This window comes from Staurois parvus, unplaced genomic scaffold (assembly GCF_062004578.1).
Source record: "Staurois parvus isolate SC_StPar_1 unplaced genomic scaffold, SC_StPar_1.0 ptg000026l, whole genome shotgun sequence".
In the NCBI taxonomy this organism is placed as follows: Eukaryota; Metazoa; Chordata; class Amphibia; order Anura; family Ranidae; genus Staurois; species Staurois parvus.
The window spans coordinates 1,767,783-1,790,120 of NW_028317822.1; the positions used below are offsets into that span (position 1 = coordinate 1,767,783).

General features: G+C 44.9%; 1 long non-coding RNA gene across 1 annotated transcript; it reads right to left on the reverse strand.

Moving 5' to 3' along the window:
• Positions 1-441: 441 nt before the first annotated feature.
• Positions 442-22,094, reverse strand: LOC149471167 (uncharacterized). Its single transcript, XR_016307217.1, has 3 exons — positions 21,854-22,094; positions 8,238-8,350; positions 442-861 (listed from the first exon to the last, which is right to left on the reverse strand). It is a non-coding gene; the product is annotated as an uncharacterized LOC149471167 (long non-coding RNA).
• Between the last annotated feature and the right edge of the window lie 244 nt (positions 22,095-22,338).

Here is a 22,338-nt window from a genome sequence, read left to right on the forward strand (position 1 = left end):
ACACAGGGGCTCCATGATCCCCTATTGCCCAGGGGCCCCATGAGTTGTCAGTCCACCCCTGCCACTGCCAATAGGTCCCCTGCGTTGCAGTTCTCTTAAACTGTGAATTCAAGAGGGTGGTTACACCACGAAGGAGCAGATTAGTTATCAGTGTCCTCTATTGCATTTCTGCTAGTTTTGGAGTATCCCAAGGCTCACCCTCACCCCATCCCAAGTTAAACCAGCAAATAAAATGCAAAAAGACATGCACAGCCAGATTTCTGTCCTGAGTGACTGTGAACTGTTGTGTGCCTGGCTGCCATGTGCCTATCAGGGAATGGAACCTGGGATCAAACGGCCAGCCCAGTCTGGGGGTCTGTACTACATTAATTTAGTCCAAAAATCCACACTAAGCGCTTGGAAATGCTCTTGTAAGAGTAAAGTCACCGCACACTCTTTGTACTGTAGTAAGATCATAGAGTCATTTATTGCAAACATAATTAATCAGTAAAATTAAAATTCACATCATAAAAGATCCACATGGTATAACTGCAGACCATGCCCATGTGGTGTTAGTGCAATGCGCCAAAAGCTGGTAAATGTGTGATGTCCAAAGAAACTCCTCCAACGCTGGTGTCCAGCCAGTCTACAGAATCAGCTCACTGGATGTGGTGTCATCAACTGGGAAAGAGGCTGCTGACCAGATGTGAATAAAGTTGGAATGCAAGCTAATGGAATCAGATGTGTTGCTTGGGCTGTTATCATGGCAATGCTTTTCAGTATGGCCCTTTGTCAAGTCATCCTAGAGCATTCCCAAGCACTCAGTGTGGAGTTTTGTATTTCTTCACTCCTGGTGTTGTTCCTTGTAGAGCTGCTAAGTTGCTACAAAACACAAAGAGACTATCCTTACAAGATTCCGGTAGAGTTGCCGGGTGGTCACATGGAATATAGATGACTCCTTTAGAATACATAGCATATTGTTACATTTTAGCACCTGAACTCTATGGATTATGATAGCTACATTAATTAAATTAAAACAACTGAAAATAAAAACCTGTGAATGGTAGGAAGTGGGGTTGATGGTAAGGATGAGAGGGGCTGACAATTTTGCCTGGAGATTGGCTTCATAAACATGATGGTTGGAGTGTACCTTTAAAGTGTATACTGTATGTAATACAATTAAAGCTACCATTATTGCTCATCTTAAATATACAGTAAGTGCTCCGTCTTGTTAAAAAAAAAATGCTATATGGCCTTAATAAAGCAATACCATAAAGCCAAGAAACAAGGATTACTCTTCGGATCCTTAAAACCTATTGATCATTGCACAAATCATCTTTATGGTGCTCCTTATAAAAATGTACCATTAATTGCACAAGGGTGAGAAAGATAAAGGGGCTGACTTGTGCAGGGTAGCAGGGGTTAAGGCTGTTAAAGACCACAAGTTATTATATCAATCGAGATTTTCTGTGATATGTCCACACAGCCTCTGCAGAAGTCAGATGGGAATAGCCTAGCTTTAAAGAGTTTACTCCACTAGGCTCTATTGTATCTAAAATGGCATAACATAACACTGTAGGCAATTTTTTTTATTATTATTTATTTATTACAGGTACTTACAGGTGAAACGTGAAAAATTAGAATATCGTGCAAAAGTTCATTTATTTCAGTAATGCAACTTAAAAGTTGAATCTAATATATGAAATAGACTCATTACATGCAAAGCAAGATAGTTCAAGCCGTGATTTGTCATAATTGTGATGATTATGGCTTACAGCTCATGAAAACCCCAAATTCACAATCTTGGAAAATTAAAATATTGTGAAAAGGTGCAATATTCTAGGCTCAAAGTGTCCCACTCTAATCAGCTAATTAAGCCATAACACCTGAAAAGGGTTCCTGAGCCTTTAAATGGTCTCTCAGTCTGGTTCAGTAGGAATCACAATCATGGGAAAGATTGCTGACCTGACAGTTGTGCAGAAAACCATCACTGACACTCTCCATAAGGAGAGAAAGCCTCAAAAGGTAATTGCAAAAGAAGTTGGATGTTCCCAAAGTGCTGTATCAAAGCACATTAATAGAAAGTTATGTGGGAGGGAAAAGTGTGAAAGAAAAAGGTGCACAAGCAGCAGGGATGACCGCAGCCTGGAGAGGATTGTCAGGAAAAGGCCATTCAAAAGTGTTGGGGACTTTCACAAGGAGTGGACTGAGGCTGGAGTCAGTGCATCAAGAGCCACCATACACAGACGGATCCTGGACATGGGCTTCAAATGTCGTATTCCTCTTGTCAAGCCGTTCCTGAACAACAAACAATGTCAGAAGCATCTTACCTGGGCTAAAGAAAAACAGACCTGGTCTGTTGCTCAGTGGTCCAAAGTCCTCTTTTCTGATGAGAGCAACTTTTGCATCTCATTTGGAAACCAAAGACCCAGAGTATGGAGGAAGAATGGAGAGGCACACACTGCAAGATGCTTGAAGTCCAGTGTGAAGTTTCCACAGTCTGTGTTGATTTGGGGAGCCATGTCATCTGCTGGTGTTGGTCCACTGTGCTTCATTAAGTCCAGGGTCAACGCAGCCGTCTACCAGGAGATTTTGGAGCACTTCATGCTTCCTTCCGCAGACAAGCTTTATGGAGATGCTGACTTCATTTTCCAGCAGGACTTGGCACCTGCCCACACTGCCAAAAGCTCCAAAACCTGGTTCAATGACCGTGGGATTACTGTGCTTGATTGGCCAGCAAACTCACCTGACCTGAATCCCATAGAGAATCTATGGGGCATTGCCAAGAGAAAGATGAGAAACATGAGACCAAACAATGCAGAAGAGCTAAAGGTCGCTATTGAAGCATCCTGGTCTTCTATAACACCTCAGCAGTGCCACAGGCTGATAGCTTCCATACCACTCCGAATTGAGGCAGTAATTGCTGCAAAAGGGGCCCAAACCAAGTACTGAGTACATATGCATGCTTATACTTTTCACAGGTCCGATATTGTTCTATGTACAATCCTTGTTTTATTGATTGCATGTAATATTCTAATTTTCTGAGATTGTGGATTTGGGGTTTTCATGAGCTGTAAACCATAATCATCACAATTATGACAAATCATGGCCAGGGGCGGACTGACAACTCATGGGGCCCCCGGGCAATAAGGGATCATGGGGCCCCTGTGTCCTTGCCCAAACTCAAAAAAGCCTATGAAAAAGGTACCAGGGGCATCTCATGGGGCCCCCTACCGACCCTGGGCCCTTGGGCAGTACCCGAGTTTCCAAATGGCCAGTCTGCCCCTGATCACGGCTTGAACTATCTTGCTTTGCATGTAATGAGTCTATCTCATATATTAGTTTCACCTTTTAAGTTGCATTAGTGAAATAAATGAACTTTTGCACAATAATAAATTTTTTCGAGTTTCACCTGTATATAGCACTGTCAATTTATGCACCGCTTTTACATACATATACAGTATATATATACCCTGTTTCAACCTAAAATAAGGCCTACCCTGAAATAAGACCTAGTTGTGATTAGGGCTTTTTTTCAGCCGGAACATGGTGGAACGCCATTCCACCACCCCCGCAACTGGCCTTGCATACACCCATATCTAATGTCTCTTATAAACACAGAAGCGCGGCTGAAGTGACAGCACCATCTGCTCCCACAGAACCTCCCTACCTCTGTACTCGCCGTCCGCTCCCACAGAACCTCCCTACCTCTGTACTCACCATCCGCTCCCACAGATCCTCCCTACCTCTGTACTCACCATCCGCTCCCACAGATCCTCCCTACCTCTGCACTCACCATCCGCTCCCACAGAACCTCCCTACCTCTGTACTCACCATCCGCTCCCACAGAACCTCCCTACCTCTGCACTCACCAACCGCTCCCACAGAACCCCCCCACCTCTGCACTCACCATCCGCTCCCACAGAACCCCCCTACCTCTGTACCCACCATCCGCTCCCACAGAACCTCCCTACCTCTGCACTCACCATCCGCTCCCACAGAACCCCCCTACCTCTGTACCCACCATTCGCTCCCACAGAAGCCCCCTACCTCTGCACTCACCATCCGCTCCTACAGAACCCCCCTACCTCTGCACTCACCATCCGCTCCCACAGAACCTCCCTACCTCTGCACTCACCATCCGCTCCCACAGAACCTCCCTACCTCTGTACTCACCATCCGCTCCCACAGATCCTCCCTACCTCTGTACTCACCATTTGCTCCCACAGATCCTCCCTACCTCTGTACTCACCATCCGCTCCCACAGATCCTCCCTACCTCTGCACTCACCATCCACTCCCACAGATCCTCCCTACCTCTGTACTCACCATTTGCTCCCACAGATCCTCCCTACCTCTGTACTCACCATCCGCTCCCACAGAACCTCCCTACCACTGTACTCACCATCCGCTCCCACAGAACCTCCTACCTCTGTACTCACCATCCGCTCCCACAGAACCTCCCTACCTCTGTACCCACTGTGGGACAGGGAAGGAACAGATATCTGCGGGTGCAGTATGCAGTGTGTTTAGGGACAGGGCATCTCCTCCTGCAGTCTAATGCATGGAAGCCATTGCTTCAGGGGTGATCACCAGCCAGTGGGGAAGAGGTGGAGCGGTGGGTAAGTGCGCTTGGAGCACTGTGTGGGAAAATAGAACCCAAAACGGGAGTTACTATTGAGAGGGGCCGGCTGCTGACAGTTGAGTTTTGAAAAGCTAGCTAACCATATGAGGGCAGTGGAGGGGGAGGGGGGGATGTGCAAAGGTGAGCTGCAGTCAGGTGTTGCAGAGGTAAATTGAGTTTGGTGAGTTGCAGACAGGGTGCATAGGTAAGCTGCGGCTGGGGGGGTGCAGAGGTGTGCTGAGTTGCAACCCACCTTTGCACCTTCCAGCCACAGCTCAGCTCTGCACCCCCCAGCCACAGCTCACCTCTGCATTCCCCGTCTGCAACTCACCCCTGCACCAGTCTGTGGCTCATATCTGCACCCTGTCTGAAACTCACCTGTCAGATCATCTCTGCAACACCTGACTGGAACACCTGATTGCAGCTCACAACTGTCATCAGCCGGCCCTCTCCATATTAACCCTCATCCACAACTGCCTACAGCTCACCTCTGCACCCCCTGTCCACACCTGGACATTTAAAAAATAAGACTACCCCGGAAATAAGATCTAGTGTGTTTTTTTTGAGCCAAAAAAAAATGACAGTTTCTTATTTTCGGGGAAACACAGTATATATATATATATATATATATCTCATTCATATCAGTCCCTAACCCTCAGCTTACGATCTAAGGTCCCTAACTCACATTCGTATATACACATGGAGCCTGTTCACCTACCAGCATGTCTTTGAAGCATGGGAGGAAACTAAAGTACCCAGAGGAAACCCACACAGGTACAGGGAGAACATGCAAACTCCAGGCAAGAGGTGCTGCGGTTGGTATTCGAATCAACGAACCTAGTGCTTCCAGGTGGAAGTGCTAACCATTTAGCCACTGTCCAAAAAGCCTTAAAAAATAAATAACCTAATTACTTATCTTGTCCTGCACATGTTAACATTAAAAAATAGAAAAGAGAAAGTTTTTCTTTTTTTTTTAATAGAAGAGACCACATGAGAACACAACATGGGAACGGCACGTTCCAGGCATTTTTCCAGCACCACGTTCGATCGCACTGCCCTTGCAATCTGAATGCAGGTGCCAGTGGAATATTAACGGCACCCCAAATGCAGATCACACATGCAGTGCATTTGTGGGACTCATATCGCATGGTACTGCAATACCATACGATTTGGTGTGGTGCGTTTTTTAAAAGTAGTATATGAACTACTTTTTTCTCTTACAGTTTGTTGCTGCAACAATGTGATCGCTGATAAAAACTTTGGACCCACGTTGGAGATTCACTGTGTGCTGGTGACGTTCTTCTGCCTTTTTCTTTGTACCGGTGCGATTTCAGGCCATTCAAATGAATGGGCTGCAAAATCACAACGTACGGGAATGCTCAGGAATCACATGGAAACATTTTTATCTCCTAGCATTTTTTTTACACGTTAACTAATGCTTCACTTTAAAGGATAAGTTCACCTTTTCTGGTAGAATTTCACATCTCATAATAAATAGAAGTATTTTCTATTTTAATTTTTTGCCCAAGCTATTCCAATGTATTTATCTCTTACCTAGTCCATGGCAGCTTTGAATCTTCACCTCTCTGTTCAAAATGTAAAAAAATGCATTCTGAGCCCTGACCTCCTGTAGCATCATGTGACCATCCAGGATACGTCATATCCCATCATGTACTGCCTTATCGCATCACAGGATATGGTATGCTTTACCTCTTTGGACCACACCTCCCTCATTACTATACCACCTCTTTTTTATTTTCACCAACTGTTCTACTTCTTCCTCTAAGCTGACCATACACTATACAATCTGATTGTACAACCTCCTTTAGATATACCATCAGCTATGTACTGCAAGGGTGAACAAGAAAGTTAGAAGGCGCTTCTAAGTGCAGTAATGAACAGCCATTTATTGAACAATGCGGTTAAAAACACTCACAAGGTTGTGGAATATAATAGGCTCATCAGTAGTTATTCCGTCCATGGCATCTGTCACCGTGTCTCCTCTCTCCTCCAGCACCTGCAGGGGGAGGTGGAAGGCCAAGATGGCCATTGCAGCTTCAGAACCACCGTGGAACTCACACTGTGCATGACATAATGACGCCAAGAAAGGGGCGGTGACACATTTTGGAGCATGCGCAAAAAGGCTCGTTTATCAAGGTCTCGTTCACAAGAGCCTGCTTCTACTCTCACAAGTGCTCCCTCAGTGCTTTTGTCAGCTCACTACAGCAATCACCATTCTCTACAGAAGGAGGTCCCTCCACACAGATGCGCCCTATGACTACATACATGTACTGCAAAAAAAAGTGAACCGGTTCACACTGGTGTGCCTTGTCATGTGACTTGGCAGATCAAAACGCACCCTTTTGCTGGCTATGGAACTGTTCAAATCAGTGCAACTCTGATTTGCTCCAACTTATTTATTTATTTCAGGTACTTATATAGCGCCGTTAATTTACGCAGTGCTTTACATATATATATATTGTACATTCACATCAGTCCCTAACCCTCAAGGAGCGTACAATCCAAGGTCCCTAACCCACATCCATACATACACATATTGGGGCCAATTTAGACAGGAGCCAATTAACCTACCAGCATGTCTTTTGGAGGGTGGGAGGAAACCGGAGTACCCTGAGGAAACCCATGCACGCACAGGGAAAACATGCAAACTCCAGGCAGGTGGTGCTCTGGTCGGGATTTGAACCAGCAACCCTAGTACTGCCAGGCAGCAGTGCTAACCATTTAGTCACTGTGCTGCCCAACTTTGAAAAAGGTTCCTACACTATTTTTTTGCGATTTTATGTGCGACTTGCATTGACATCTGTGCATGAAGTTGCACAGGTGTCGGTAAACCGCACATGCAGTCGCACTGGTCATACCTAACAGAGATGCTGGCGATGCCAAATATTACCAGTGTGTCCATGACAGCCTGTGCTCACGCAGCACACCGGCTGTCATTAAATGCAGAAAAGCAGTGCCATCTAGTGGAAGAAAGAACTATCTGCAAGGGACAGTGACAGATTGAACCTGAGTACTGCACTGAGGCCTGCTTTTTATTTTTATTAAAGCTGGTCTGTCTATCTATCTATCTATCTATCTATTTTTAAACTGTAGTTCTGCTTTAAAGCACCTACTTGCCATATGAGGTTTTATGGGCCAATATTATCATTACAGTGGCCCACACACATGCAGCCTTCTTTTGAAGGATGCCAAGCATTTAAAATAAAATGGGTCAGCAGACCGAATCAGCAACCTAGACTGCAAGGCCTGGGGAATTTGGGCAAGCAGATGTTTTGATTTTTCGCTCACCTCCATTATTAAAAACCAGGAAAACAGCAGAAAGACACTCCAAAGAGTTGGATAACGATGTAGCATAATGTCACCGTATCACGGCGGTGAATATTATTAAGAGCCAGGGAGTGCGGCACCTTATCTCTTCTTAATCTGTGATTTCTGATGGGCTGCGTGACATTTTAGGGACCATCAATGCATCCCATGATTAATCAGCAAGGGATCGTGTCAAATGAGCCGCTTTGATCAACATGGGTCGGTGGAGACAGTCTGCAGTGACAATTTTTTAGGGGCCATGAATATCTAATGCTACTAAGGGAGAAGGATACGTGTCACACAATCACCTTTGATCATGCAGGTAAGATCTGAAAGCACGTGTTTGACTCCATAATAAATTGATGGTGCCTTAGAACAGGAATCAGTAGGTTCGGGAACGCAAGCCTTCTCTATGCCGCATCTATCAAAAGGAAAGAAAAAAAAAGATTATAAGAAAAATAATTACTTAAGAACAACCAGTAAGTACAAGATGTAAGTGGTTTCAGGCAGTGTGTCAATACAGAGGAGAGACGACGGTTCATGCACATTAAGGTTCTACATAAATTTCATTTTCCATTGCTTCCAAAGGGTGCGCTTCTTCCTAAACTTGCTCTCTTTGAAGTGTTTGAATAATGTGAGCGCAAAAAACAAACAGTTCTGACACCGGCAAGGCAGGTAGAACGGTGTGGGGAAAATAAGAAGAAGATACAGGAGCTAAAAGTAAACTCAATACCGGGAAACAACAGAAACCCTTTCAAGACGAGCCTGGTTTACCGTTCGGTAGAGGAGGCCCAAGGCAGATTCAAAGGCTTTTTTCCTGCATCGTTATTGTGCGTATCTTTCTTCCATTATTCCTAAAAAATATCACATATTAAAACATTGGAAACATCTCAGCTCAGTCTCATTTCTGAGTTGTGTTCACTACATTTCTGTGTTTAACATAATTGTAATAGATTGCCGTGAATTACTTGCCTGCCTGTTGCCCAGTCTTAAAGTGGAAGGCAAGTCAAAACCTAACTAAGCCTAAATCTACTCCCACCCTCGTTCTAAGCCTATTCTATCCACTCTGTAAAAGGAAAGATGCCTATACTTACCTATGCTGGGGGAGCTCCAGTCCAGGCACATGATATCTCCAGCACAGGCTTCAGTGTAGAATAGAGATGGCCAACAACAGCTGCAGAGCTTAGGCAATGATATCACCCATAGGTTTACTAATGGGCATCCATTGTCCGCTGTCTTTCCTCTACAATGAAGCCAGCAATGAACATGTGACTGGATCAGAGTGACTTCCAAATAGGTAAATATAGGCATCTTTCCTTTACAGAATAGGTTTAGAATGGCAGTGGGAATAGATTTAAGCTTAGTTAGGTTTTCATTGGAAGGCAGGTGTAGTTTGGCCTCCCTGCACAGGTGGAGCTGTTTGGCAGGAGCCAAAGAGAGAAAGCAGAGGCTAGGGCGAACCCATGCTCCTCTGAAGCCTCCATAGGTATCAGGAGAGCAGCTGTTCGGTTGGACACTGCTGCCCAGATGACCTCCACAGCCATCTTTAGGGTGGACAGTGCTAATAAATAGGAAGGCAAGTCAAAACCCATCTAAGCCTAAATCTACCCCCACCCCTAGTCTAAGCCTATTCTATCTACCCTGTAAAAGGAAAGATGCCTATACTTACCTATACTGACAGCACTCCAGTGCAGGCTTCAGTGTAGAGGACGGGTTGCCAACAACGCTGACAGTCTGGTGGGCTAGATTTGGGCAAAGGACCTTGTGTTTGATGGATGTGCTCCGAGGCTTCCAAAGGTATCATCATGAGAGCAGCTGTCCGGTTGGACACTGCTGCCCAGATGACCTCCACAGCCATCTTTAGTTTGGACAATTGTAATAAAATGGAAGGCAATTCAAAACCCATCTAAGCCTAAATATACCCCACCCCTAGTCTAAGCCTATTCTATCTACCCTGTGAAAGGAAAGATGTCTATACTTACCTATACTGAGTGTGCTTCAGTCCAGGCACATATCTCCAGTGCAAGCTTTAGTGTAGAGGAGGGATTTCAAACAATGCTAACAGTCTGGTGGGCTGGATTTGGGCTAAGGACCTTGTGTTTGATAGATGTGTTCTAAGGCTTCCAAAGGTATCATCAGGAGAGCAGCTGTCCTGTTAGACACTGCTTCCCTGGATAACCTCCACAGTCATCTTTAGGGTGGACAATGCTAATAAATAGGAAGACAAGACAAAACCCATCTAAGCTTAAATCTACCCCCACCCCTAGTCTAAGCCTATTCTATCTACCCTGTAAAAGAAAAGATGCCTATACTCACCTATACTGAGGGTGCTCCAGTCCAGGCACATAACATCTCCAGCGCAGGCTTCAGTGTAGAGGAGGGATTGCCAACAACGCCGACAGTCTGGTGGGCTGGATATGGGCTAAAAACCTTGTGTTTGATGTGCTCCGAGGCTGAGTTGTCTTCATGAGAGCAGCTGTCTGATTGGACGCTGCTGCCCTGGATGACCTCCACAGCCATTTTGAGGGTGGGCAGTGCTAATAAAGAGTACTGTCTCCCTTCAGTTTGATAGGCATTTTGCATAGTGGGTAGGTCAAGGACAGGAACCCGCTGGTTAGGGACAGTGTGCCTATCGTAGGGAGAGGTTCCAGAGGGGGAGGACAGACTAGGGACTGGTCGCAGTGTCTCAGCAGGGACCTGTCCACATGCAAGTGCCTTGTTGCAAGACTGTCTTAAGCTGCAAAAGCAGCAGAGGGGGATGTTCATATGCTGCGGTCGGCATGCTTTGCTTTGCACCCATGGCAAAAATGATCACCCCTGTCCTGTCGGCAGACAGTACTCCCACTGAATGTGACCCATTCAAGTGAATAGGGATGTGCCACATAATATCACATAATCGAGTGTGTTGGTGTGGTATTTACGGGGTGAAAACAGGTGGTGAGGAGGCATCATATTGCCTCCTCACCCAGGGCCAGATCCAGGGGGATCTGTTCTGTTCTAAGGCACCATCATGGGTAGTAGTACTGCCTGGGAAAAATGACCCAGGGTATAAATTTTGCTGCAGCCATGACGCAAACCATTGCAACCTTGGCCATGTGTACCAACCCCTCTTCCCACCATGTTACTTTGAGTTGCGTGGTTAGGGGAAGGGGAGGGGGGCAGTAGTAACATTGAAGCTCGACCTCCTATTTTTAATGCCCCCCATCAGCCACGAGTGTAACTGATGCCTTATATTCATTTTCAGCAATTTAGCATCAGGCGGCTAATGAAGGACAACTTCTTATTGGCTGCTGTGGATTATCACCATGTATCACTACTTTCCGCACTGTGGATTAAGCCCAAAGTTCCATAAATACCTTCTTCTGTCTTTAGTGAGGAGAGAAGCTCAATTATCAAATGCTACCTGATTTGCATAAACAAGTTTCATGTACCAATTCGAGTGCGACATTCTGTTCACACTCTTTAGTGCGAGAAAATTCACCAGCAAGAGGAAGCATACATTAAAACATAACCGGGGGGCTCTGCATAATATGTATGCAAATATTCTGGAATGTTCATTTTGACAACTGAGAAAATGTATGTTTGTGATAGATGCAAAAAAAAAAAAAAAATACAATTAGCATAGCCTCGAATTTAAATACCGTGGGAGGTTTTCGAGGTCGCTGCCAGGCTGTTGTTTGACGGCTACCTAATAAGCAAAGCAAAGTTCGTTTTTAATTATTATCATCATTATTAAGCGCACTTTTTTTTTTCTTTTTTACAGTATACATAATTGCTTTAATAAGCTTCGGAGTGTCCCGTTTGCTTGCAATGTCCTTCATCTCAGAAGATTCATGGAAATGCGACTCCACGCTGCCTTCCCCTTAATAACATACAAAATGGCCGACCTCTTGCTTCCCAGTCAGTGAGATGTGACCGATCGTTATGCACATGTGAAGCCATTGATGCATCGGGTGACATCTCCATTAAAGCATTAAAGTCAAGTGGACATTTTTTTTTTTTTTACCTTCCCAGTCCAAGCAGGCAACATATTTAAAAATTAATCCTTGAAGAGCAGAGGTACAATTGCAATAATTATCGGCCGGTCACAGGCCACTAGAAAATGAAATCCAATATGAGATTCGTGAAATAAGGTTTGATTTATTTTTAGCCTTTTCCCCAGGAATCCAAGAATGGTTTGCTGCCTTTTCAAGAGTTAAACCATCTGTTGCGTTTGTGATCTGGGCATCCTTTGCACTAGATCTCATGAATTAAAGGCAGAGACTTTCCAGAAAAAAAAAAAAAAATTATATATATATATATATATATATATATATATATATATATACAGTATCTCACAGAAGTGAGTACACCCCTCACATTTTTGTAAATATTTTATTCTATCTTTTCATGTGACAACACTGAAGAAATGACACTTTGCTACAATGTGACGTAGTCAGTGTACAGCTTGTATAACGTGTAAATTTGCTGACACCTCAAAATAACTCAACACACAGCCATTAATGTCTAAACCGCTGGCAACAAAAGTGAGTCCACTCCTAAGTCCACTCACTATTGTTGTGCACCCATCCAGGGGGTCGCACACACCCGCTGCCGAGCTAACCCCGTTACAATATATATATATATATATATATATATATATACATACACACACACACACAGTATATTGCCAAAGGTATTGCCTGCCTTTAGACGCATATGAGCTTTAATGACATCCCAGGCTTAGTCCGTAGGGTCTAATATTGAGTTGGCCCCGCCCTTTGCAGATATAACAGCTTCAACTCTTCTGGGAAGGCCGTCCACAAGGTTTAGGAGGGTTTCTATAGAAATGTTTGACCATTCTTCCAGAAGCGCATTTGTGAGGTCAGGCACTGATGTTGGATGAGAAGACCTGGCTCGCAGTCTCCGCTCTAATCAGGGCTGGACTGACAACTCATGGGGCCCCGGGGTAATAGGGGATCATGGGGCCCCCGTGTCCTCTCTCACACTCAAAAAAGCCTATGAAAGGTACCAGGGGAATCTCATGGGGCCCTCTACTGACCCTGGTCCTTCGGGCAGTGCCCGAGAGCTCGAATGGTCAGTCCTCCCCTGGCTCTAATTCATCCCAAAGGTGTTCTATTGGGCTGAGGTCAGGACTCTGTGCAGGCCAGTCAAGTTCCTCCACCCCAAACTCACTCATCCATGTCTTTATGGACCTTGCTTTGTGCACTGGTGCTCAGTCATGTTGGAACAGGAAGGGCCATCCCCAAATTGTTCCCACAAAGTTGGGAGCATGAAATTGTCCAAAATGTCTTGGTATGCTGATGCCTCAAGAGTTCCCTTCACTGGAACTACGGGGTCAAGCCCAACCCCTGAAAAACAACCCCACACCATAATCCCCCTCCACCAAACTTTACACTTGGCACAATGCAGTCAGGCAAGTACCGTTCTCCTGGCAACCGCCAAACCCAGACACGTCTATAGGATTGGCAGACAGAGAAGCGTGATATATCACTGCAGAGAACACGTTTCCACTGCTCTAGAGTCCAGTGGCAGCGTGCTTTTCACCACTTCATCGGACACTTTGCATTGCACTTGGTGATGTAAGGCATGGATGCAGCTGCTCGACCATGGAAACCCATTCCATGAGGCTCTCTATGCACTGTTGTTGTGCTAATCTGAAGGCCACATGAAGTTTGGAGGTCTTTAGCTATTGACTCTGCAGACAGTTGGCGACTTCTGCGCACTGTGCCCTTCAGCATGCGCTGACCCTCACAATTCCTCACAATGACACCAACAATGGGGCCCAATGACACCAATGATGGGGCACAATTCCTACCAATGACACCAACAATGGGGAGCCATTCTTCTCACTGGCACAAAAAAAGGGTCATGGTTTATTCCAACTGCCGTCAGGACCTTTTCTACTCCCGTCTCCTTAAAGTCTGAAGGACAGTAAACTGGCCCTTTGTTTAGAAAGTTTAGAGACACCTGCTAAACATGGTAAGCAACATGCATTAAAAAAAATATTCAAATAAATATATACAGTATGTGATAACATGCATATAATATTGTCATTTAATAAAGATCCACTTAAAAGTAAAAAACAGTCTCTAGTGTTAAGTTTCCTAAATTTTCGTCTTAATTCTTGACCACTTCAAGTCCATAGACGGTGCTTCTGAATAAGTAATATACAGGATTATGTGCAGTGATCCTCTCCACCATAAATCCCCTTTATGCGCTCAACTCCAATTGAGAATCAGGTTAAAAAGCCTATCCCTTTTCAGGGTCATTTCCAAGTTCCTCATAATAGTTCTAACTCTCATGATTCCTCCACACAATCCCATTTGGAACCATATAGGCAGCTTCTACAATGCAAGCTGGGAACTATCTTGTCTATTCTATTCACTTTACTGATTGCCGTTGTACAGTAAGACCTTTGGGCCCCTTCATAGCTAACTGAAGACCATGGACACCCTTACCTCAAGGACTGCTCCACTCAAAGGATTCAGCCTGCAGAATCTGTCCCTGGTTAACCCTTTTTTCCACCTAGTGTAGCAATTGTTTATCTCAAAGAGGAACTCTTGCCCAGGTTTCATATATTATGCTTTGCCATTTTTTTTGGCTGTAGCACCAGGGCTTAGAGGGAGCTGAGTGATGACAGGTCTCTTCTTCCCCCTCTTGCTCCTGGATCATAGGTCTACCTAGGGTCTATTGGCAGTACAGTGAGGTCCATTGTTTCGGTCATTTATTGCATTCTGTTTGATTCTGTTTAATGCTAGACCCTACAATGTGGGGAGTTCTCACAGTTTACATTTTTGTCACCTGTTGGCTTATTATAAAATATTATCCTGCAAAGTTTTCCTTTTGGTGTCTTTAACACTTCTGTTCCCAGTAATCAAATTTAACCAGGTGTGTTAATGGGACTGAGGATGTTCTTGGAGTCGGGGCGCAGAACATGGAACCCAAACTTATCAAGCAGATCCTATGGGGGTAGCACTACACAAAACTAAAAAAAGTTTGTGTTTTAGACTTTAGTGAGGGACTAGTATAGTCAGGGCTTTTTTTCTCAGAGAATAGGTGCAGGTACTCCCCTGTTCTGAATCATCCCTTGTCTCTGCCTCCTATCCACCCCCTAGCACCGTCCCTTGGTTCCACCTCCTACCCACCTCCCAGTACCACCCCTTTTATAGAATACAGAACCAAGGATTATTTTGTGGTGCTAAGAATTTGTATGGAATTTGTTAATGATAACAAGAAAAGCAGTAAAATAGATCCCAATTAGCCAACAACAATAGACCCTCACACAACAATATGCCCCCTCCAGCAACAAAAAACCCCTTCTACAACAATAGACCTCCACCACAAAAAAACACTCCTCTGAAGAAAAGTCCTGTGTATGGTCAATGTTAGGACAACTTCATCTTAATGACATGGTGCACCTAAAAAGTGATACTCTGTACTAGGGCTTTTTTTTCTCAGAGAATAAATGCAGGTACTCTCCACTTCCGAAGAACCCCTTGTCTCCGTCCCCTTACCCACCTTCAAGCACAATCCTCTGCAGTCAGGAACAATAGGCCTCCTCCAGAAATGATAGATCCTCTCAGCAACAATAGATTCCTTCCCCCAACAACAATAGACCACCAGCATCAACCCCCCCAAGAACAATAGACCCCCAGCAATAATATACCCCCAATGTAACAATACAGTAGGTCTACCAGCAGCCAGCAACAACAGACCCCTCTCTCAACAGTAGATCCCTCCCAGCAACAATTGGCTCTCTAGCAACAGAAGATCCCTCCAGCAAAAATAGATCCCCAACCAGAAACAACAGACCTCAACCAGCAACAAATGATCCCCCCCAGTGACAATAGATTCCCCAGCAGCCGGCATCAGTAGACCCTCCAGAAAATCCCACCACCCCATTCAGTCCTGGAGGTGCCAGAACTGATTTCCCCCATGTTCCCACTGAAAAAAATGCCCTGCCCTGCACCATCTCTATATTGGACACACTCCGCTCTTTTACTTGTTGACTGTGTGGGGTCTACATCATATCTGTCTAGTATCCAATCAAAAGTTGAGTAGCCACATGAAGGCACTCTTCTTTAACCCAAAAGTACAAGGAGTGCAGCGCTACATAAAATTAAATGACAAAGAAAAAATAATATTAATATAGTAAAATAATATTAATATTAAAATAAGTCCACTGTAATATAAATATATGGATTCCTCAGTCCACAGTGAAATATCAGACGTTGTAGGTGCAATCCGGTCTCCCGTTGTGATAATATGAATAGATTGCCTACTCACCAGAAACCCAGTAATAAACGCATATCTGTATCACATGCATCCTAGGATCTTGAATAAAGACAGCCCGGAAATGGAATCCTCTGATGGACCCTCAGTGGTGTAAGAAAGGATACCGATCTGATCTCCAAGTATTTACTTCATCAAGTCTGCAGCAATACCTAAATCACTGGGGCTGAGACATGGAGGCTCAGTGCCAGATATGGAGAATAAAGGTGCTCATAGTGTAGTATTTAAAACTATAAATTTATTGCATTAAAATCTGAGTAGAAATACATACATGAATGACTGTATATAGTATGAAACTGTTATGAGCAGTAAAAGCACCCAAAAACACTGACCAGTATACATCTAATGTGGGCCGCCGGACCTCCTGATCCGGCGGCGTAGCGTCAAAGCGTGCAGGGGCTCCTCATGCAACGCTGCTCCCAAATTAAATTTACGTCCTTTTTTCCCCACAAATTGAGATTTCTTTTGGTCTTTTGGTGGTACTTGATTCCCTGTGCGTTTTTATTTTTTGAACTATAAACAGAAAAAGACTGATAATTTTGAGAAAACAACAATATTTTTAACTTACAAATCTACATTATTGGAATTCATTTACAAATATATGTAAAAATATATGTTAAAATGACTTATTTATATCTTAAAAAAATCTGATGAATATATTTAAAAAATATATATTTTTAAAAATATATATTTTTTAAATATACTTTTCAGATTTTTTTAACATATAAAAAAAGTAATTTTAGCATATATTTTTACATATGTTTGTAAATGCATTCCAAAAATGTAGATTTGTATTTTTAAAGACATACAGAATATTTGAAATGTATTCTTAAAAATACTTTTCATATATTATGTAATACAAAAACGCAATTCAAGATATACATATATATATATATTGCATTGTATCTATTGCCCTCCTTTCCCTCTTGTATTGAACTGTATTGTTGCTGTATTATCTCCCATTATATTGTAGAGCAAACTGTTGGCGCTATATAAATCCTGTATAATAATATAATATATATATATATATAAATACATTTTGAAACATATTTACATGTATGGCAAAAATTGTAGCATTTCAAATATATGTCAATATACAGTATATGGGAAGAATTTTTTTAAAATGGATTTCAAATATATTTTTCTTCCATGTGGGAGGTACGGAAGCGGTGCATGGGATTTGGCTTGCCGAATGCACATTGTAAAAAATATTAATGACTGGCAACAGATTGGCATTGGCCTCTATTAGGACTGAAGAATTTGTTCGTTAGATGCTTAGTGTTGGCTGGTTGTCTCTCATTGAAGAAAATCTGAAACTCACTGGGATGTATAAGGCTCTATATTCCCACTGATATTAAAGACTTACTGTGCTACTCTTCAGAATCTGGCGCTGCCCTCAGAAGGAGCTATTGCAATAAAACTGCCTTTGGCTTGAGCTTGACCATTGTGACTGCTGCAGGTCATCCAAGAAAATCAAAAACTTGTATGTTTCGTCGATTCTTTTCCATGACCTATTCACCACGATGTAAAAAGAAAAAATTTCAAGTACACACACACATACACTTACATACACACACACATGCACATACACACACACTCACTTCAATTTGGTGTAAAGATTTCTAGAGCTCAATCCTTTTAAGAAAATGTTTTTCTCATTGGAGTTCTTTAAATTTAAAGTAAACTCTCTCAATCAGCATGAAATATTTTTAATCCTTTTGCTGCTATCATTAGTAAATATGTAAATTATATTATTATTATACAGTATTTATAAAGCGCCAATAGTTCGTTCAGCGCTGTACATTACAAAGGGGGACAGAACATGTGACAGAACAACAACAATGCAAAACATGAGGGGATTGAGGGCCCTGCTCTTTCAAGCTTACAATCTAGGAGGGTTGGGATGGTGGTACAGGAGGAGATAGCTGTGGGGGGTGGAGTGGTAGGAAGAGTGGAGGAGGTCGGTCAAGTTAGCAGGGGGTGGGGTAGGCTTCCCTGAAGAGGTGGGTTTTCAGGGTGCGCCTAAAGGAGAGGAGAGTAGGTGATAATCTGATGGGTTGGGGCAGGGAGTTCCAGAGGATGGGTGACACCCTGGAGAAGTCCAGGAGGCGGGCATGGGAGGAGGAGACCAGGGAACTAGAGAGAAGGAGGTCTTGTGAGGAGCGGAGTGTGCGTGCTGGGCAGTACTTGGATATTAGGTCAGTGATGTAGTTCGGGGCAGTATGGTGGACGGCTTTGTACGTCAGTGTTAGGATTTTGAATTTGATCCGTTGCGCAATCGGAAGCCAGTGGAGGGAATGGCAGAGGGGGGTGGCGGAAATGGAGCGGTTGGAAAGGTGAATGAGTCTGGCAGCCGTATTCAGGATGGACTGAAGCGGGGATAGCCAGCGGCGAGGCAGGCCAGTGAGGAGGGAGTTGCAGTAGTCGAGTCGTGATATGATGAGGGAGTGGATGAGCTGTTTAGTGGTTTCTGGGGTTAGGAACGTGCATATTTTGGCGATGTTGCGCAGGTGGAGTCTGCACGAGTTTGTTAAAGACTGGACTTGGGGCTGGAAGGATAGGTTGGAGTCCAGAATGACACCAAGTACTCTGGCCTGCGGGGCAGGTTTGATGGTGGCGTTGTTGGATGTGATGGAGAAGTCAATGGGGGGTGGTGTCCAGGCTGGGGGGAAGACAAGAAACTTGGTTTTGGAGAGGTTCAGTTTAAGGAAGTGGAGCGACATCCAGTCTGATATGTCGCTCAGCAGGTGTGTGATTCGGGCGGAGACCGAGGGGGTGAGGTGGGGGGTTGAGAGATAGATTTGTGTGTCGTCGGCATAGAGGTGGTAGTTGAAGCCGTGAGAGTGTATGAGTTGGCCAAGGGAGGAGGTGTAGGTGGAGAACAGAAGGGACCCGAGGACGGAGCCTTGAGGGACCCCAACAGAGAGGGGGAGTGAGGGGGAGCTGGTAGCATTATAGGTAACGCTGAAAGAGCGTTGTGACAGGTAGGATGAGAGCCAGGAGAGAGCGGAATCTCTGAGGCCAAGGGAGTGTAGTTTTTTGAGGAGGAGGGGGTGGTCGACTGTGTCGAAGGCAGCGGAAAGGTCAAGGAGTAGGAGCACTGAATAGTGGCCATTAGCTTTGGCGGTTAGCAGGTCGTTGGAGAGTTTGAGTAAAACAGTTTCGGTGGAGTGTAGGGGACAGAAGCCGGGACTGTAGGGGATCGAGGAGGTGGTTGTCGTTGAGGTGAGAGCATAGGCGGGTGTAGACTAGGCACTCGAGGAGTTTAGATGTAAATGGGAGCAGGGAGATGGGTCTGAGGTTGTTCGGGTCATTGGGGTCCAGGGAGGGCTTTTTAAGTATGGGGGTGATGTGTGCATGCTTCAGAGGGGAGGGGAAAGTGCCGGAAGAGAGGGAGAGATTAAAGATGTGGGTGAGGGAGCATAGGATGGAGGGGGAAGGAGGTTGTAGGAGTTGTGAGGGGATAGGGTCGAGGGGGCAGGTGGTGAGGCAGGCATCAGAGAGGACCTTGTGTCAGGAATCTAGGAATGACCAGAAAGGTGTGGACTGACACAGGGAAACGCAGGTTTCAGGTATAGTATAATAATACAGTTTATTATTAGCCACACATATATATATATATATATATATATATATATATATATATATATATATATATACGCACAGTGAACAAACCAACCTTCCACTAATCTTAGTACGTGCAGGAACACAGGCGTAGTCAGGGCTGGAGAGGTGGAATGGTCAGGCCGGCTGCAGGGTTCTGTAATGACCGTTTGGTGGTACCTCTAGCAGTCCTCAGGACAGGATTCCCCAGGGCGCGGAGTCTAAGTCCCAGTCTGCTTATTCACCAGGGCCCCTGATGGTGGGGATGGACTTGGAGCAGACAGGAACCAGGTCTCGGCCCCTGAGTACACCTGCTAGTGGTAGAGGGATCCGCCAGAGGTATGTGCAGGTAGAAAGCCTGATGTGAAGAGGCAGAAGGTGTGAGCAGGGACGGCTGGATCCGTGCAGGATGGATGGATGGCAGAGTAGTTAGCGTGGTCAGACGGGCCAGGTCAGCAACGTGCGGGCAGCAAGGTACCAAAGGAGCAGGCAGAGAATGGTCAGGGTCACAAGCTGGGTTCAGTAACTCACGGGCAGCGCGGTACAGGGGATCAGGCAGAAGGATGGTCAGGCAAGCCAGGGGTTCAACAGGAGACGGTCAGCAGAGGTCAGGAGCAAGCAGGGTCAGCAACACAGGATACCAGGTACAGAGGCTCATGGGATACACCAAGGCCCAGATCACAGGCCTGGTCATGCCTTAAATACACCTTTCTGCAATCAGCCCCAGGTTTGACTGATTGCAGGAGTGAGCTTCTGGCTGCTGAGAGCACCCGCTGGTCAGCTCTGGTACTGCAGCCCACACGGCAGGTGAGTCCCACCACCAGTGCTGAGTCCATTCCTGACAACTTGGAGACTTCCTTGATGGTAGTAAGGTCAAAGATGCGGAGTGTTGAGGGGGCTTCAGTATGAGGAATGTAGGGTGGGGTGGAAGTGGAGGTCAGAGCAGTGGTGGGGCCGTGGGAGAGTGGTGATGAGGGGGTAGCTGAGTGAGGGGGAACGGGGTTGGAGGGAGTTTGAGCAGTGACTTTTTTTTCTTTCTTTTTTTTACTTCCTGGTTTCTGGCCTAGGCCAAAATGATATCATATATCCCAGGAGTCTTCATGGGATTTTTTTTTTAATTTTTTTATCTGGAGGTGGGGCTTTTTCAGCTAATCACATTCTCCTGCCTGTATGCCTGAGCTAAGGGTAGATGGATTCCAGGAAGTAAATGGTACGTAAATCATTTGCCCTTGCTTAAGATGGCCGCAGTTAGAAATATTAGTGGGGTGTTTTTCATAGTAATTTCTCAACAAGTTAAAGCATGGAGACATGGATGGATGAATGTGTGAGTTTGCTTTGAGTATTAAAAACAAAGGCCCGAGGGGTCTTTTTGTAACCATTCTATACAGCAAGCAGCCCTCCTCCTGGCCCCCTCTTGTACCTACCTGAGCCTGATCTCAATCCAGCAATGTGCATAGGAGCAGCCAATCTGTCGGCTCTCTCTGCTCATTGGACAGAGAGGCAACAGTGGGAGCATTTATAGGTAAACTTGATCCAGGGAATATCCAATTGCCTCTCGGGGATCATGCAGGAGCAGGAGAAAATTGGATCGTGCTTTGCTGGGTTTTTTTTGCCTTCCTCTGGATAAACTGTGGGTATAGGATTATACCTTTTTTATGGTTGAACTGGATAGACTTTTGTCTTTTTTCAGCCAGACTAACTATGTAAGAATCACAGCTAGTGAGGAAGGAGCGAGGGGGTGGGGGCTAGTCAAGAGACACACAGAGCAGGCTCGGGAGTGAGCATATTTGAGTGCCCCATAGTAATCAGCTTGCTATGATCGGCACTCACGAGGGAGAGGAGCCAAAAGCGCCGGTGGGGACCTAAGAAGAGAAGGATTGGGACTGCTTTGTGCAAAACCACTGCACAGTGCAGGGTAAGTATGACATGTTTATTGTTTATTTGTTAATTTCACTTTTAGAATCACTTTTAATGGCGTTTTTAGATACAGTTTAGTTCTTCTTTAACCCTTTATTGGTACACTCACCTCTGTTATGCTGTGATCCTCTGCAGTGAAATATACCAGCGCTAGCTCCGGCATCTCCTGTTCCATGAATATCCAGCTTTGAATAAAGTCCGAGTCCTCCATTTAAAGCGCTTTAATCAACAGAATTTCGGTTTGCATTTTTTTTTCTCTCCGTACAGCAGCTGTTTTCCAGTTCCGTTAGCAGTGGCCAGTGTGTGTGTCTCTAGAGCCTGCGCAGAGCTGCTCTTTTCCATGGCCCTATTCAGCGCGTATTCACCGGGGAATAAAACACTTCATTGTGTGACCTCTTTCGTGCACTCGGCCGCTCTAGCTCAGGGCTACGAACCTGAGACTGCTGCCAAACCAAGCCTCTCAGATGAAAGCACAAAATGTGCTATTGCAGCTCCATTAGGCACACCGAGCTCAAGATACAGGCTCTGCGCCCTGGAAAGGGATGACATTTTATGTTGCGGGCGGCATGACACCTTTGTTGTCCGAGACACCCA